We start from the raw sequence: 15,000 nt of genomic DNA on the forward strand, positions 1-15,000 counted from the left end.
AACCGCGCGGTAGGGGCTCGAGACAAAGCTCGGCCCTAAACCGCGCCAAGTACGGAAGGAACGGCGCGGAGAGGGCTCGAGACAAAGCTCGACCCTAAACCGCGCCAAGTACGGAGGGAACAGCGCGGCTAAGGGCTCGAAACAAACCCTAAACCGCGCCAAGTACGGAGGGAACAGCGCGGCTAAGGGCTCGAAACAAACCCTAAACCGCGCCAAGTACGGAAGGAACGGCGCGGAGAGGGCTCGAGACAAAGCTCGACCCTAAACCGCGCCAAGTACGGAGGGAACAGCGCGGCTAAGGGCTCGAAACAAACCCTGAACCGCGCCAAGTACGAAAGGAACGGCGCGCAGTAGGGGTTTAAAACAAAGCTGGTCCCAAAACCGCGCCAAGTACGAAAAGAACAGCGCGGTCGAGACTCGGAAGAAAAAGCTTTCAAAGTGTCGTAGCACGATGCACACTGCTGTTCGTGTGGAACAAACGTGACTACCGTGCTGTACGGTGGAGTTCTGTGCGCAAAAGCGGCGGGTGTGTTTCTAAGCACCACAGCGTTGTGTCAAAAAAGAGGTGCCTGAGAGAAACGCATGCGACTGCCGTGCTTTGCGGCATAGCACCGTGCGCAAAAACGGTGCGCATGCAAGAGGTGTCAGAGCTAGCGAACTTTTGCCACGAGCAACAGGTCACTAAAAGCCTATAGATGACGGTGTTGGAGGAAAAGAAAAATATCGAGAAAGCACTGCGGTGTGCCGTGCGTAGGGACGGGCGCGCGTGCCACATGCCGCCGAAATATGGGTGTCGGAGAAAACAGAGTGCCGCGCGTAACGAGGGGCGCGCGTGTTACAGAGAGATATGCCCAAACGCATGAAAGTGTACGCAGGTGTTTTAAGGCAGTTTTTTTTTTTCCTCATTTTGATGTCGCCCCGGCTGACGCGGTTTTCGTTTTTCCGTGCCGCCCCGGCTGACGCGGTTTTCGTTTTTCCGTGCCGCCCCGGCTGACGCAGTTTTTGCGCCGCCCCGGCTGACGCGGTTTTCGCGCCGCCCCGGCTGACGCGGTTCCGACTTTGCACTTTTTGGCTCACCCCGGCTGGCGGCCCACTCACTCGATCGCCAGGTCTGTTTGCCCCGGTGGTTCCACCGCCAGGCTTAAGCGCGAACTTTTTTTGTTTGTTTTCTTTTGATTAAGCGCAAGCTTTTTTCTTTGTTTTCTTTTGATTAAGCGCGGGCTTTTTTCTTTGTTTTTTTTGCATTCGCCCCGGCAGACGCGGTTTTTGCGCCGCCCCGGCTGACGCGGTTTTTGCCGCCCCGGCTGACGCAGTTCGGACTTAGCACTTTTCGGCTGTGCCTGGCTGGCGGCCCACTCACTCGATCGCCATGTCTGTTTGCCACAGTTTTCCCGGTGGTGCCGCACCCGGGCTCGCCCCGGCTGACGCAGTTTTCGCGCCGCCCCGGCTGACGCGGTTTCGTGCCGCCCCGGCAGACGCGGTTTTCGCGCCGCCCCGGCTGACGCGGTTTCGTGCCGCCCCGGCAGACGCGGTTTTTTGCCGCCCCGGCTGACGCAGTTCGGACTTGGCACTTTTTGGCTGAGCCTTGCTGGCGGCCCACTCACTCGATCGCCATGTCTGTTTGCCACAGTTTTCCCGGTGGTGCCGCACCCGGGCTCGCCCCGGCAGACGCGTTTTTTTTTTCTTTCGCCCCGGCTGACGCAGTTTTCGCGCCGCCCCGGCAGACGCGGTTTTCGCGCCGCCCCGGCAGACGCGGTTTTTTGCGCCGCCCCGGCTGACGCGGTTTTTTGCCGCCCCGGCTGACGCAGTTCGGACTTGGCACTTTTTGGCTGAGCCTGGCTGGCGGCCCACTCACTCGATCGCCATGTCTGTTTGCCACAGTTTTCCCGGTGGTGCCGCACCCGGGCTCGCCCCGGCTGACGCAGTTTTCGCGCCGCCCCGGCTGACGCGGTTTCGTGCCGCCCCGGCAGACGCGGTTTTTTGCGCCGCCCCGGCTGACGCGGTTTTTTGCCGCCCCGGCTGACGCAGTTCGGACTTGGCACTTTTCGGCTGTGCCTGGCTGGCGGCCCACTCACTCGATCGCCATGTCTGTTTGCCACAGTTTTCCCGGTGGTGCCGCACCCGGGCTCGCCCCGGCAGACGCGTTTTTTTTTTTTCTTTCGCCCCGGCTGACGCAGTTTTCGCGCCGCCCCGGCTGACGCGGTTTCGTGCCGCCCCGGCAGACGCGGTTTTTTGCGCCGCCCCGGCTGACGCGGTTTTTGCCGCCCCGGCTGACGCAGTTCGGACTTAGCACTTTTTGGCTGAGCCTGGCTGGTGGCCCACTCACTCGATCGCCATGTCTGTTAGCCACAGTTTTCCCGGTGGTGCCGCACCCGGGCTCGCCCCGGCTGACGCAGTTTTCGCGCCGCCCCGGCTGACGCGGTTTCGTGCCGCCCCGGCAGACGCGGTTTTCGCGCCGCCCCGGCTGACGCGGTTTTTGCCGCCCCGGCTGACGCAGTTCGGACTTAGCACTTTTCGGCTGTGCCTGGCTGGCGGCCCACTCACTCGATCGCCATGTCTGTTTGCCACAGTTTTCCCGGTGGTGCCGCACCCGGGCTCGCCCCGGCTGACGCAGTTTTCGCGCCGCCCCGGCTGACGCGGTTTCGTGCCGCCCCGGCAGACGCGGTTTTCGCGCCGCCCCGGCTGACGCGGTTTCGTGCCGCCCCGGCAGACGCGGTTTTTTGCCGCCCCAGCTGACGCAGTTCGGACTTAGCACTTTTTGGCTGAGCCTTGCTGGCGGCCCACTCACTCGATCGCCATGTCTGTTTGCCACAGTTTTCCCGGTGGTGCCGCACCCGGGCTCGCCCCGGCAGACGCGTTTTTTTTTTCTTTCGCCCCGGCTGACGCAGTTTTCGCGCCGCCCCGGCAGACGCGGTTTTCGCGCCGCCCCGGCAGACGCGGTTTTTTGCGCCGCCCCGGCTGACGCGGTTTTTTGCCGCCCCGGCTGACGCAGTTCGGACTTGGCACTTTTTGGCTGAGCCTGGCTGGCGGCCCACTCACTCGATCGCCATGTCTGTTTGCCACAGTTTTCCCGGTGGTGCCGCACCCGGGCTCGCCCCGGCTGACGCAGTTTTCGCGCCGCCCCGGCTGACGCGGTTTCGTGCCGCCCCGGCAGACGCGGTTTTTTGCGCCGCCCCGGCTGACGCGGTTTTTTGCCGCCCCGGCTGACACGGTTCGGACTTTGCACTTTTCGGCTGTGCCTGGCTGGCGGCCCACTCACTCGATCGCCATGTCTGTTTGCCACAGTTTTCCCGGTGGTGCCGCACCCGGGCTCGCCCCGGCAGACGCGTTTTTTTTTTTTTCTTTCGCCCCGGCTGACGCAGTTTTCGCGCCGCCCCGGCTGACGCGGTTTCGTGCCGCCCCGGCAGACGCGGTTTTTTGCGCCGCCCCGGCTGACGTGGTTTTTGCCGCCCCGGCTGACGCAGTTCGGACTTTGCACTTTTTGGCTGAGCCTGGCTGGCGGCCCACTCACTCGATCGCCATGTCTGTTTGCCACAGTTTTCCCGGTGGTGCCGCACCCGGGCTCGCCCCGGCAGACGCGTTTTTTTTTTCCTTCGCCCCGGCAGACGTGGTCCCCCCCCCCCCTCCGTCTTTCTTTTTGTTTTTTTTTTCGCCGCGGCTGAAGTGGATTTTTCGGTGCCTCGACGCCCCGGTAGTCGCGGTTTTTCCGTTTCCGCACGGCCCCGGCTGACGCTGCTCGGTCACAGTCGCCTTTTGTGGTGATTGCAGACTTCTTGAGCGCGGGTGTTTTTTTTTGTTGTTGTTGTTGTTTTATTACGCATTCGCTCCAGCAGACGCTGTTTAGACTTTTTGTTTCCTCTTTTATCCTGCGACGAGGTGACGAGGTTTATTCGGTGCCCCGCCGCCCCGGCTGAAGTGATTTTTCCTGTCCCGTGCCGCCCCGGCTGACGCGGTTGGGACTTCGCGTTTGTTCGGCCGCCACGGGTTTTGGCGCACTCGCTCGGTTGCTTGTTGTTGCCACTTGTTGCGAACCCAGGTTTCTTGAGCGAGCGCGGGCGTTTTTTCTTCCTTTCTTTCTTTGTTCTATGTGTTAGCGAATCGGCCTTTAATATCACACGAGGACTCACAACCAACAATTTTCAGTTTGAAGTGTAAAAAATCTGCAGGTGTTGACGTAACTGACTTGCCCCGTACCCTTGAGTACATCCATGAAGTTCTCGTAGTACTACTAAATCGCATTATTCCAAGTGGAGAAATTCCCATAAACTTGCAAACCTCTACACGAAAATCGGTGCGCGTGATAAAGTTGAAAATTATCGTCCGATATCAAATGTGCCTTCTATAACACAAATTCTAGGAAAAAAAAAAACACTTGTTCGCCGTTTTCTGCGCCGTGACTGGCAGCACTCCGGCGAAGCGAAACGGGGTCGATTCGAGCACGATATCGGCGTCTTTCGACGTGCTCGCCGGCGACCGTCGCACGAGTACGTCGCACGAGCGCGTCTGCCGGGGCGCCGTTTGCGAAGCCGACGCAAAAGTGGGAACCGCCGCTCGGATGATCGCCGCTTTCGGCAGAGTGAGTGTTGGCACTCCGGGGAAGCGAAACAGCGTGAATGCGCCCACGAAATCGGCGTATTTTGAAGTGCCCGCCGGCGACCGTCGCACGAGTACGGTAAACCGCGTCAGCCGGGGCGTAGTTCGGGACGCCGACGAAAAAGTGGGAAGCGCAACTCGGATCTTCGCCGTTTTTGCAGGAGTGAGTGGCGGCCCTCCTGCGAGACCAAGAAGCATCGATTCGTGCACGAATTCGGCGCCTTTCGACGTGATCGCCGGCGACCGTCGCTCGAGTAGGGCAAACCGCGTCTGCCGGGGCGGGCTTCGGGACGCCGATGCGAAAGTGGGAAACGCTGCTCGGATGTTCGCCGTTTTTGGCCGAGTGAGTGCTGGCACTCGGGCGAAGCCAAACGGGGCCGATTACGGCACGATATCGGCGTCTTTCGACGTGCCCGCCGGCGACCGTCGCACGAGTACGGTAAACCGCGTCAGCCCGGGCGGAGTTCGGGACGCCGATGCGAAAGTGGAGAACGCCGCTCGGATCTTCGCCGTTTTTGGAGGAGTGAGTGGCGGCACTCCGGAGAAGCCAAGGAGCGCCAATTAGCGCACGATATCGGCGTCTTTCGACGCGCTCGCCGGCGACCGTCGCACGAGTAGGGCAAACCGCGTCTGCCGGGGCGGGGTTTACGACGCCGACGCAAAAGTGGGAACCGCCGCTCGGATGTTGGCCGTTTTTGGCAGAGTGAGTGCTGGCACTCCGGCGACGCGAAAGAGCGCGAATGCGCCCACGAAAGTGGCGTATTTGGACGTGCGTGACGGCGACCGCTGCAGGAGTACGAAAAACCACGTCAGCCGGGGCGAGCGACACACGGCGGTCTGGGTGCTTATCGCTGCTATTATAGGGGCACCCCGGCAGACGCAGAAAAAAAAAAAAAATTTCGACCTTCTTTTTTGCTGGTCGAGCTCGGGTAACCCAGGTCGCAATGGGAGCCGCGCACGAAAGCGGCGTCGCGAGACGCGTTCGCGGTCGCTAGTCGCACGAGCTCGGCAACCGCGTCAGCCGGCGCGGAGTTCGGGATGCCGACGGCTAAGTGGGTACCGCTGCTCGGATGTTCGCCGTTTTTGGCCGAGTGAGTGCTGGCACTCCGGTGAAGCCAAGGAGCGCCAATTCGTGCACGATATCGGCGTCTTTCGACGTGCCCGCCGGCCACCGCCGCACGAGTACGGCAAACCGCGTCTGCCGGGGCGGGGTTCGCGACGCGTACGCAATAGTGGGAACCGTCGCTCGGATGTTCGTCGTCTTTGGCCGAGCGAGTGCTGGCACTCCGGCGAAGCGAAACGGGGCCGATTCGGGCACGATATTGGCGTATTTCGACGTGCTCGCCGGCGACCGTCGCACGAGTACGGCAAAGCGCGTCTGCCGGGGCGAGGTTTGCGACGCCGACGAAAAAGTGGGAAGCGCCGCTCGGATCTTCGCCGTTTTTGCAGGAGTGAGTGGCGGCCCTCCTGCGAGACCAAGAAGCATCGACTCGCGCACGATATCGGTGTCTTTCGACGTGCCCGCCGGCCACCGCCGCACGAGTACGGCAAACCGCGTATGCCGGGGCGGGGTTGGCGACGCCGACGCAAAAGTGGGAACCGCCACTAGGATGTTCGCCGTTTTTGGCAGAGTGAGTGCTGGCACTCCGGCGAAGCGAAAGAGCGCGAATGCGCCCACGAAAGTGGCGTGTTTGGACGTGCTTGACGACGACCACCGCAGGAAAACGAAAAACCACGTCAGCCGGGGCGAGCGACCCATGGCGGTCTGGGTGCTTATCGCTGCTATTATAGGGGCACCCCGGCAGACGCAAAAAAAAAAAAAATTTTTTTTCGACATTCTTTTTTGCTCGTCGACCTCGGGTGACCCAGGTCGCAGTGGGAGCCGCGCACGAAAGCGGCGTCGCGAGACGGCTTCGCGGTCGCTAGTCGCACGAGCTCGGCAACCGCGTCTGCCGGGGCGGAGTTCGGGACGCCGACGGCTAAGTGGGAACCGCCGCTCGGATGTTCGCCGTTTGTGGCCGAGTGAGTGCTGGCACTCCGGCGAAGCCAAACGGGGCCGATTCCGGCACGATATCGGCGTCTTTCTACGTGCTCGCCGGCGACCGTCGCACGAGTACGGCAAACCGCGTCTGCCGGGGCGGGGTTCGCGACGCGTACGCAATAGTGGGAACCGTCGCTCGGATGTTCGTCGTCTTTGGCCGAGCGAGTGCTGGCACTCCGGCGAAGCGAAACGGGGCCGATTCGGGCACGATATTGGCGTATTTCGACGTGCTCGCCGGCGACCGTCGCACGAGTACGGCAAAGCGCGTCTGCCGGGACGAGGTTTGCGACGCCGACGAAAAAGTGGGAAGCGCCGCTCGGATCTTCGCCGTTTTTGCAGGAGTGAGTGGCGGCCCTCCTGCGAGACCAAGAAGCATCGACTCGCGCACGATATCGGTGTCTTTCGACGTGCCCGCCGGCCACCGCCGCACGAGTACGGCAAACCGCGTATGCCGGGGCGGGGTTGGCGACGCCGACGCAAAAGTGGGAACCGCCACTAGGATGTTCGCCGTTTTTGGCAGAGTGAGTGCTGGCACTCCGGCGAAGCGAAAGAGCGCGAATGCGCCCACGAAAGTGGCGTGTTTGGACGTGCTTGACGACGACCACCGCAGGAAAACGAAAAACCACGTCAGCCGGGGCGAGCGACCCATGGCGGTCTGGGTGCTTATCGCTGCTATTATAGGGGCACCCCGGCAGACGCAAAAAAAAAAAAAAATTTTTTTTCGACATTCTTTTTTGCTCGTCGACCTCGGGTGACCCAGGTCGCAGTGGGAGCCGCGCACGAAAGCGGCGTCGCGAGACGGCTTCGCGGTCGCTAGTCGCACGAGCTCGGCAACCGCGTCTGCCGGGGCGGAGTTCGGGACGCCGACGGCTAAGTGGGAACCGCCGCTCGGATGTTCGCCGTTTGTGGCCGAGTGAGTGCTGGCACTCCGGCGAAGCCAAACGGGGCCGATTCCGGCACGATATCGGCGTCTTTCTACGTGCTCGCCGGCGACCGTCGCACGAGTACGGCAAAGTGCGTCTGCCGGGGCGGGGTTTGCGACGCGTACGCAATAGTGAGAACCGTCGCTCGGATGTTCGTCGTCTTTCGCCGAGCCAGTGCTGGCAATCCGGCGAAGCCGAACGGAGCCGATTCGGGCACGATATCGGCGTCTTTCCACGTGCTCGCCGGCGACCGTCGCACGAGTACGGTAAACCGCGTCAGCCGGGGCGGAGTTCGGGACGCCGATGCGAAAGTGGGAAGCGCCGCTCGGATCTTCGCCGTTTTTGGAGGAGTCAGTGGCGGCACTCCGGTGAAGCCAAGGTGCGCCAATTCGCGCACGATATCGGCGTCTTTCGACGTGCCCGCCGGCCACCGTCGCACGAGTACGGCAAACCTCGTCTGCCGGGGCGGGGTTTGCGACGCCGACGCAAAAGTGGGAACCGCCGCTCGGATGTTCGCCGTTTTTGGCAGAGTGAGTGCTGGCACTCCGGCGAAGCGAAAGAGCGCGAATGCGCCCACGAAAGTGGCGTGTTTGGACGTGCTTGACGACGACCACCGCAGGAAAACGAAAAACCACGTCAGCCGGGGCGAGCGACCCATGGCGGTCTGGGTGCTTATCGCTGCTATTATAGGGGCACCCCGGCAGACGCAAAAAAAAAAAAAAAATTTTTTTCGACATTCTTTTTTGCTCGTCGACCTCGGGTGACCCAGGTCGCAGTGGGAGCCGCGCACGAAAGCGGCGTCGCGAGACGGCTTCGCGGTCGCTAGTCGCACGAGCTCGGCAACCGCGTCTGCCGGGGCGGAGTTCGGGACGCCGACGGCTAAGTGGGAACCGCCGCTCGGATGTTCGCCGTTTGTGGCCGAGTGAGTGCTGGCACTCCGGCGAAGCCAAACGGGGCCGATTCCGGCACGATATCGGCGTCTTTCTACGTGCTCGCCGGCGACCGTCGCACGAGTACGGCAAAGTGCGTCTGCCGGGGCGGGGTTTGCGACGCGTACGCAATAGTGAGAACCGTCGCTCGGATGTTCGTCGTCTTTCGCCGAGCCAGTGCTGGCACTCCGGCGAAGCCGAACGGAGCCGATTCGGGCACGATATCGGCGTCTTTCCACGTGCTCGCCGGCGACCGTCGCACGAGTACGGTAAACCGCGTCAGCCGGGGCGGAGTTCGGGACGCCGATGCGAAAGTGGGAAGCGCCGCTCGGATCTTCGCCGTTTTTGGAGGAGTCAGTGGCGGCACTCCGGTGAAGCCAAGGTGCGCCAATTCGCGCACGATATCGGCGTCTTTCGACGTGCCCGCCGGCCACCGTCGCACGAGTACGGCAAACCTCGTCTGCCGGGGCGGGGTTTGCGACGCCGACGCAAAAGTGGGAACCGCCGCTCGGATGTTCGCCGTTTTTGGCAGAGTGAGTGCTGGCACTCCGGCGAAGCGAAAGAGCGTGAATGCGCCCACGAAAGTAGCGTATTTGGACGTGCTTGACGGCGACCGCCGCAGGAGTACGAAAAACCACGTCAGCCGGGGCGAGCGACCCACGGCGGTCTGGGTGCTTATCGCTGCTATTATAGGGGCACCCCGGCAGACGCAGAAAGAAAAAAAAAATGGGGACATGGCGTGCGCCACCGTGCGGCTTCGCAGCGTTGCCGAAGTCGCCGAGCCCTTCGACTGAGCCGAACGGCGGACAGGGAACGTTGGTCGGCCGTTCTAACCTGTCGGTGCCACGCCGAGACGTCGTTAAGGAAAACCGCGTCGTGGGCCTCTACGACGCCGTCGAGTCGTTGTACGTTTGGTGTCCAGCGTGTCGGCGGCGAGTAGCGGACACGTCGTTCACGACTTCGGTCTTTCGCAGTCGACGCGAACTTGCGGAGAGTCGTGGTGCCTCACGTTTTCGGCAGAAACCGCGGCGGAATTTTCCCGTGCGTGCGCGCACGACCTCGGTGCTGTGCCGTCAGCGTAGTGTTGCACAAACTCGTGGCCTACCCAAGGTGCGGTACGTTTGCGGCCGTATCCTCGGTGGGAATTTCGTGAGTAGGGTCGCAAATTCTACGACCTCGGCGGGTTTGAGAGCGACGTAGACTTGTGGCACGCTCAACATGCCACACGTTTCGGGGCACACCCGCGGTGAAATTTTCTCGAGTACGCTCGTATTAGGGCCCAAGGAGGTCTGGGTACTTATCGCTGCTATTATGTGGGGGTTCTCGTGAGCGGCGTACGCGAAAGCGACCGGGTGTCTGATATGCGGCGGGCTTCGGCCTCGTCAAGCGTGTCCTCGGGTCTGCTCCAGGGGAATCCACGGCAGTCGTCTGCAGCCTCATCCGCTTGATGCGTTAGGGGCTGGTTGTCGGACGGTGCCGTTTTACCACGATATCGAGGTGTGTTCCGTGTCGTCCTCGGGCGATTCAGATGCGAAAGCGCCGAAGACGCGGGCGTGACCCGTCGTCTGGCGGCTTTGCAGTCTCGGCTCCGTTGCTAGTTCCGGCCGGTCCACCGACAGTGCAGCGGGCTTGGGCAACCCGCACGGCGCGACCGAGTCGATGCAACGAAAAAGAGCGAGCATGAACGTGCTTCTTGCCGCACGGCTCCCACTCGTCTTTCGGGAAGGTTGTGCCGTAGCGAGCTCGAACGCCGTCATCTCGGAGTGCAAAATAAGCGTGTTGGGGCGCCTGAAGGTGGCCTCCGCCGCACACAGACTGCGTCCGGCCCGCCGAGGGCGAGGACGGACGCGCAGTCGAACGATTACCTGGTTGATCCTGCCAGTAATCATATGCTTGTCTCAAAGATTAAGCCATGCATGTCTAAGTACATGCCGAAATAAGGCGAAACCGCGAATGGCTCATTAAATCAGTTATGGTTCCTTAGATCGTTTCTTCCTACTTGGATAACTGTGGCAATTCTAGAGCTAATACATGCAGTGAGCCTGGAGCCCTTTGGGTAACGGGTGCTTTTATTAGACCAAGATCGATCGGGTTTCGGCCCGTATTGTGTGGTGACTCTGGATAACTTTGTGCTGATCGCATGGCCACGAGCCGGCGACGTTTCTTTCAAGTGTCTGCCTTATCAACTTTCGATGGTAGGTTACTTGCTTATCATGGTTGTTACGGGTAACGGAGAATCAGGGTTCGATTCCGGAGAGGGAGCCTGAGAAACGGCTACCACATCCAAGGAAGGCAGCAGGCGCGCAAATTACCCACTCCCGGCACGGGGAGGTAGTGACGAAAAATAACAATACGGGACTCTTTTGAGGCCCCGTAATTGAAATGAGTACACTCTAAATCCTTTAACGAGGATCAATTGGAGGGCAAGTCTGGTGCCAGCAGCCGCGGTAATTCCAGCTCCAATAGCGTATACTAAAGCTGCTGCGGTTAAAAAGCTCGTAGTTGGATCTCAGTTCCAGACGAGTAGTGCATCTACCCGATGCGACGGCTCGGACTGAACATCATGCCGGTTCTTTCTTGGTGCACTTCATTGTGTGCCTCGAGATGGCCGGTGCTTTTACTTTGAAAAAATTAGAGTGCTCAACGCAGGCGAGTCGCCTGAATAAACTTGCATGGAATAATAGAACAAGACCTCGTTTCTGTTCTGTTGGTTTTTGGAATACGAGGTAATGATTAAGAGGGACGGACGGGGGCATTCGTATTGCGGCGCTAGAGGTGAAATTCTTGGACCGTCGCAAGACGAACTACTGCGAAAGCATTTGCCAAGAATGTTTTCATTGATCAAGAACGAAAGTCAGAGGTTCGAAGGCGATCAGATACCGCCCTAGTTCTGACCATAAACGATGCCAACCAGCGATCCGCCTGAGTTACTCAAATGACTCGGCGGGCAGCTTCCGGGAAACCAAAGTATTTGGGTTCCGGGGGAAGTATGGTTGCAAAGCTGAAACTTAAAGGAATTGACGGAAGGGCACCACCAGGAGTGGAGCCTGCGGCTTAATTTGACTCAACACGGGAAAACTTACCCGGCCCGGACACTGGGAGGATTGACAGATTGAGAGCTCTTTCTTGATTCGGTGGATGGTGGTGCATGGCCGTTCTTAGTTGGTGGAGCGATTTGTCTGGTTAATTCCGATAACGAACGAGACTCTAGCCTATTAAATAGGTGCGGGGTTCCCAGCACCTTACAACCTTCTTAGAGGGACAAGCGGCTCCTAGCCGCACGAAACAGAGCAATAACAGGTCTGTGATGCCCTTAGATGTCCGGGGCCGCACGCGCGCTACACTGAAGGAAGCAGCGTGTCTTTATCCCTGTCTGAAAAGACTGGGTAACCCGTGGAACTTCTTTCGTGATTGGGATAGGGGCTTGCAATTGTTCCCCTTGAACGAGGAATTCCCAGTAAGCGCGAGTCATAAGCTCGCGTTGATTACGTCCCTGCCCTTTGTACACACCGCCCGTCGCTACTACCGATTGAATGATTTAGTGAGGTCTTCGGACCGATGTCCGGCGCGGCCTTTCGGTTGCGCCGGTCTGTTGGAAAGATGACCAAACTTGATCATTTAGAGGAAGTAAAAGTCGTAACAAGGTTTCCGTAGGTGAACCTGCGGAAGGATCATTAACGGATTGTGAAGGGTGAGCGCCTCAGCTGCGTCTGCGCCCGACACTTTCTGCCGCTGACCCCGTTTGGACGCGGGGTCGGCTTTTCCCCACGGGGCTGCCTGAATGTGGAGCGGCACCCCGTGACAAATTGTTGCGCCCAGCGGACGCCAACACCGCGACCTTGGACGGTCGGCCAGGTGGCGGACGCGGGTACAAACGGCGCAACGCACTCATAGGTCGGCTTTCGACCCGCCACTGCACCGTGGCTCGAAGCGCTCGAAATGCGCGACCCGACCGCTGCGGGACCGCCTAGTACTGTAAACAGGAGCGGCGGAGCGCGAACGGCGAGTCGTGGTTACGTCGGTAGAAGGCGAGGCTGCGCGTTCCCGAAACGCCAGCCGAGTGCCCTCCCGACCGTTCGAGCGTGCAAGAACGAGACCCGACAATCGCGCGGCGACTGCCAAGTACGAGAGGAACGGCACAAGCGTCGGCGGTCGGTCAAGGAACTGGCGATGTGACGGGTCCGCTGTGCACCAGTGCATACCGTCCCGCCGTCCGCGGCAAGCGCCTCCGCGTCCTCGGGTGACGGAGGCTGCCGGTCGGTTCTTGCAGGCGAGGGATCTCGCTGGCACCGGTTCGCGTTGACGCGCGGCCGGTCATGGCACGGCGATGCGACGGCCGAGGTGCGCAGTACTCGATGGAGGAACCGCACGCTCCGATGACCGTCCCGCCCTCCGCGGCGTATGCGTACCGACCGTAGTGGTTGCAGCAGCGCCGGCCGGCTTTTGAATTCGCCACACGAAACACGGTGCGAGATCGCGGTTAGGGGAGCGTCGACGTTGCCAGGCGTTTTGCTTGCTGCCGAGGGAAAGGCGGCACGGCCACGTCGCGCTCGTCGCGATTAGCGGGTCTGCGCGCTTTGGGAAGGTGCCGCAACGACTTGCCGAAAGAGGAAGCACGGAAGAACGAGGGACTTGGACGTCCCGACAATTGAACGCACTTGCGGCCAGGCCCTTGCTGGCTTCGTTCTTCCGCCTCGAGTAGGCTCGTACGCGGCTCCGGCGCCGAAAGTGGTCCTTGGCACCGACTTCGGTGGACGTGGGAAGTGCCGCGCAAGTACGGCGCGCCTGGCTCCACCTGTTGGCTAAAGTAGGCAGCCGGATCGGCATTTTGGTGTGCGGTGGCAAACCGTGGATGCGAAAAAAGCTTGTGCGATTTCGTGGAACAAAAAGCGGGGGTCCCCCTTTTTATGCGGAGGAGACCGACCCGCCCGCCGTGGTGAACCGCGACGCCACGGTAAAAACGGGAGAGGCTTGTCGATGGGACCGTGCATCCCGCGCTCCACGGAGGCCGGGAGGCGGCCGCCCGAGGAAATGTGTAGCCGTCGAGGCCCGCATCTGCGTGCACTCTTATCCAAATGGGTGTACCGCAGGCATTTTCTGGTTAGGCGGGCCAATGAGAGCGAGCACACAACGATACCTACGGGTCCGGCTTGGAGAACCGGCTTCGACGCCTCCCGAGTATTTATAGAGGGGTGGACCACGAAAGCACTCGCAAGTAGCGGAAGCGAAACGCCGTCCGAAACACACCGTTTGCTCGATTTGCGGCAGCCGAAAAAGGCGCGGCAGAGTTTTGGAGTCCAAGCGTGCGCTGAAAAGCGCCCTTCTTGGCCACTGTTTGGCCGAGTGCCAGAAACGTTTGGTTTTGACTGTACGGAATTGAACAAACACTTTTTCACGACTCTAAGCGGTGGATCACTCGGTTCTCGGGTCGATGAAGAACGCAGCCAGCTGCGAGACTTGGTGTGAATTGCAGGACACACTGAGCACTGATTCTTTGAACGCACATTGCGGCCTTGGGTCTTCCCTTGGCTTCGTCTGTCTGAGGGTCGGATCACATATCAAGAGAGCCTTCGGCGCACAAGGGAACGTGAGCCGTCGACTCGTTTTGACCGCGTCGGCAACACGGACAGCACGCTGAACACCTCACAGCGAGCGCCAACAGCGGCCACTCAAGGGCGAGACGGTGGCGACCGTCGTGCCAGAGCCCAACCGAAACGGGGGCGACCGACTGCATTGAGGATGTGGCACCTCGTTGAGACCGCCGCAGGACTTCGAGTCGGAAGGAAGCCTGCAGGGAAAGTGCGGTCGAGGTTGCGTACTCCTCTCTGCGACCGGGCGCGCAAGAGCTGCGAGAGCCACGGACGCGCAACTTTAACGCACGGTAAACACGAGGAGCGAAAGCCGGCCAGCAAAGCTTCTCCAGCCGTGCGCAAAGTGCGCGAGATCGCAGCCTTGCGTTGCGCTTGTTGCCCTCGAAGTAAGCAGGGTGTCCCGTAGACCGGGCGCTCGAACACGCTGCGGGGCCGTGCCTCCTCCAGGCTTTGCCGCGCGAACAGGGAACGTTCGCGCGCAAAGCGCAGGGAGGTGAGGAGGCTGCGCCCGACGTTTGCGGTTCGCTGCGTACGCGGTTGATGCGGAGAGCACGGCGCGACGACTTGCCGCGAAGCGGAAAAAGTCTCCCGCACGAGTTGGCGAAACGTTGGCGAAGCTTAAGGCGTTCTCGTCGTAGTCCGCCGTCGGTCTAAGTGCTTCGCAGTTCCCGTCCCGTTCAAAAAACTGGGCCACTCCAGTTGGGGCGGGGGCGACGCTACACGAGACGATGCCTCTCGCCAGGCTGCGTGGCTGCCCTTGCGGCGGCGGCGACTGGCCTCGGCGGTGTTTGGGCTTTCGACACGGTCGTTTATCACGCAACTGCTCGGACGACGCACGCGCGCAGCGGAATGCCGCTTGCCAGCCTTGTGAAGATGTGACCCTGTACAGGGTTGCGGGCGCACTTGGTAGGGCGTCGTACTCG

General features: G+C 60.8%; 2 non-coding genes across 2 annotated transcripts; both read left to right on the plus strand.

Annotated features, from left to right (window-relative positions):
• Positions 1-10,348: 10,348 nt before the first annotated feature.
• LOC142791798 (small subunit ribosomal RNA) lies at positions 10,349-12,163 on the plus strand. The gene has a single exon (XR_012890426.1). It is a non-coding gene; the product is annotated as a small subunit ribosomal RNA (ribosomal RNA).
• A 1,719-nt stretch (positions 12,164-13,882) lies between these two features.
• On the plus strand, positions 13,883-14,035 carry LOC142791802 (5.8S ribosomal RNA). Its single transcript, XR_012890430.1, has one exon. It is a non-coding gene; the product is annotated as a 5.8S ribosomal RNA (ribosomal RNA).
• The last annotated feature ends 965 nt before the right edge of the window (positions 14,036-15,000 follow it).

The sequence above is a fragment of the Rhipicephalus microplus genome, unplaced genomic scaffold (assembly GCF_043290135.1).
Source record: "Rhipicephalus microplus isolate Deutch F79 unplaced genomic scaffold, USDA_Rmic scaffold_188, whole genome shotgun sequence".
Taxonomy (NCBI): Eukaryota; Metazoa; Arthropoda; class Arachnida; order Ixodida; family Ixodidae; genus Rhipicephalus; species Rhipicephalus microplus.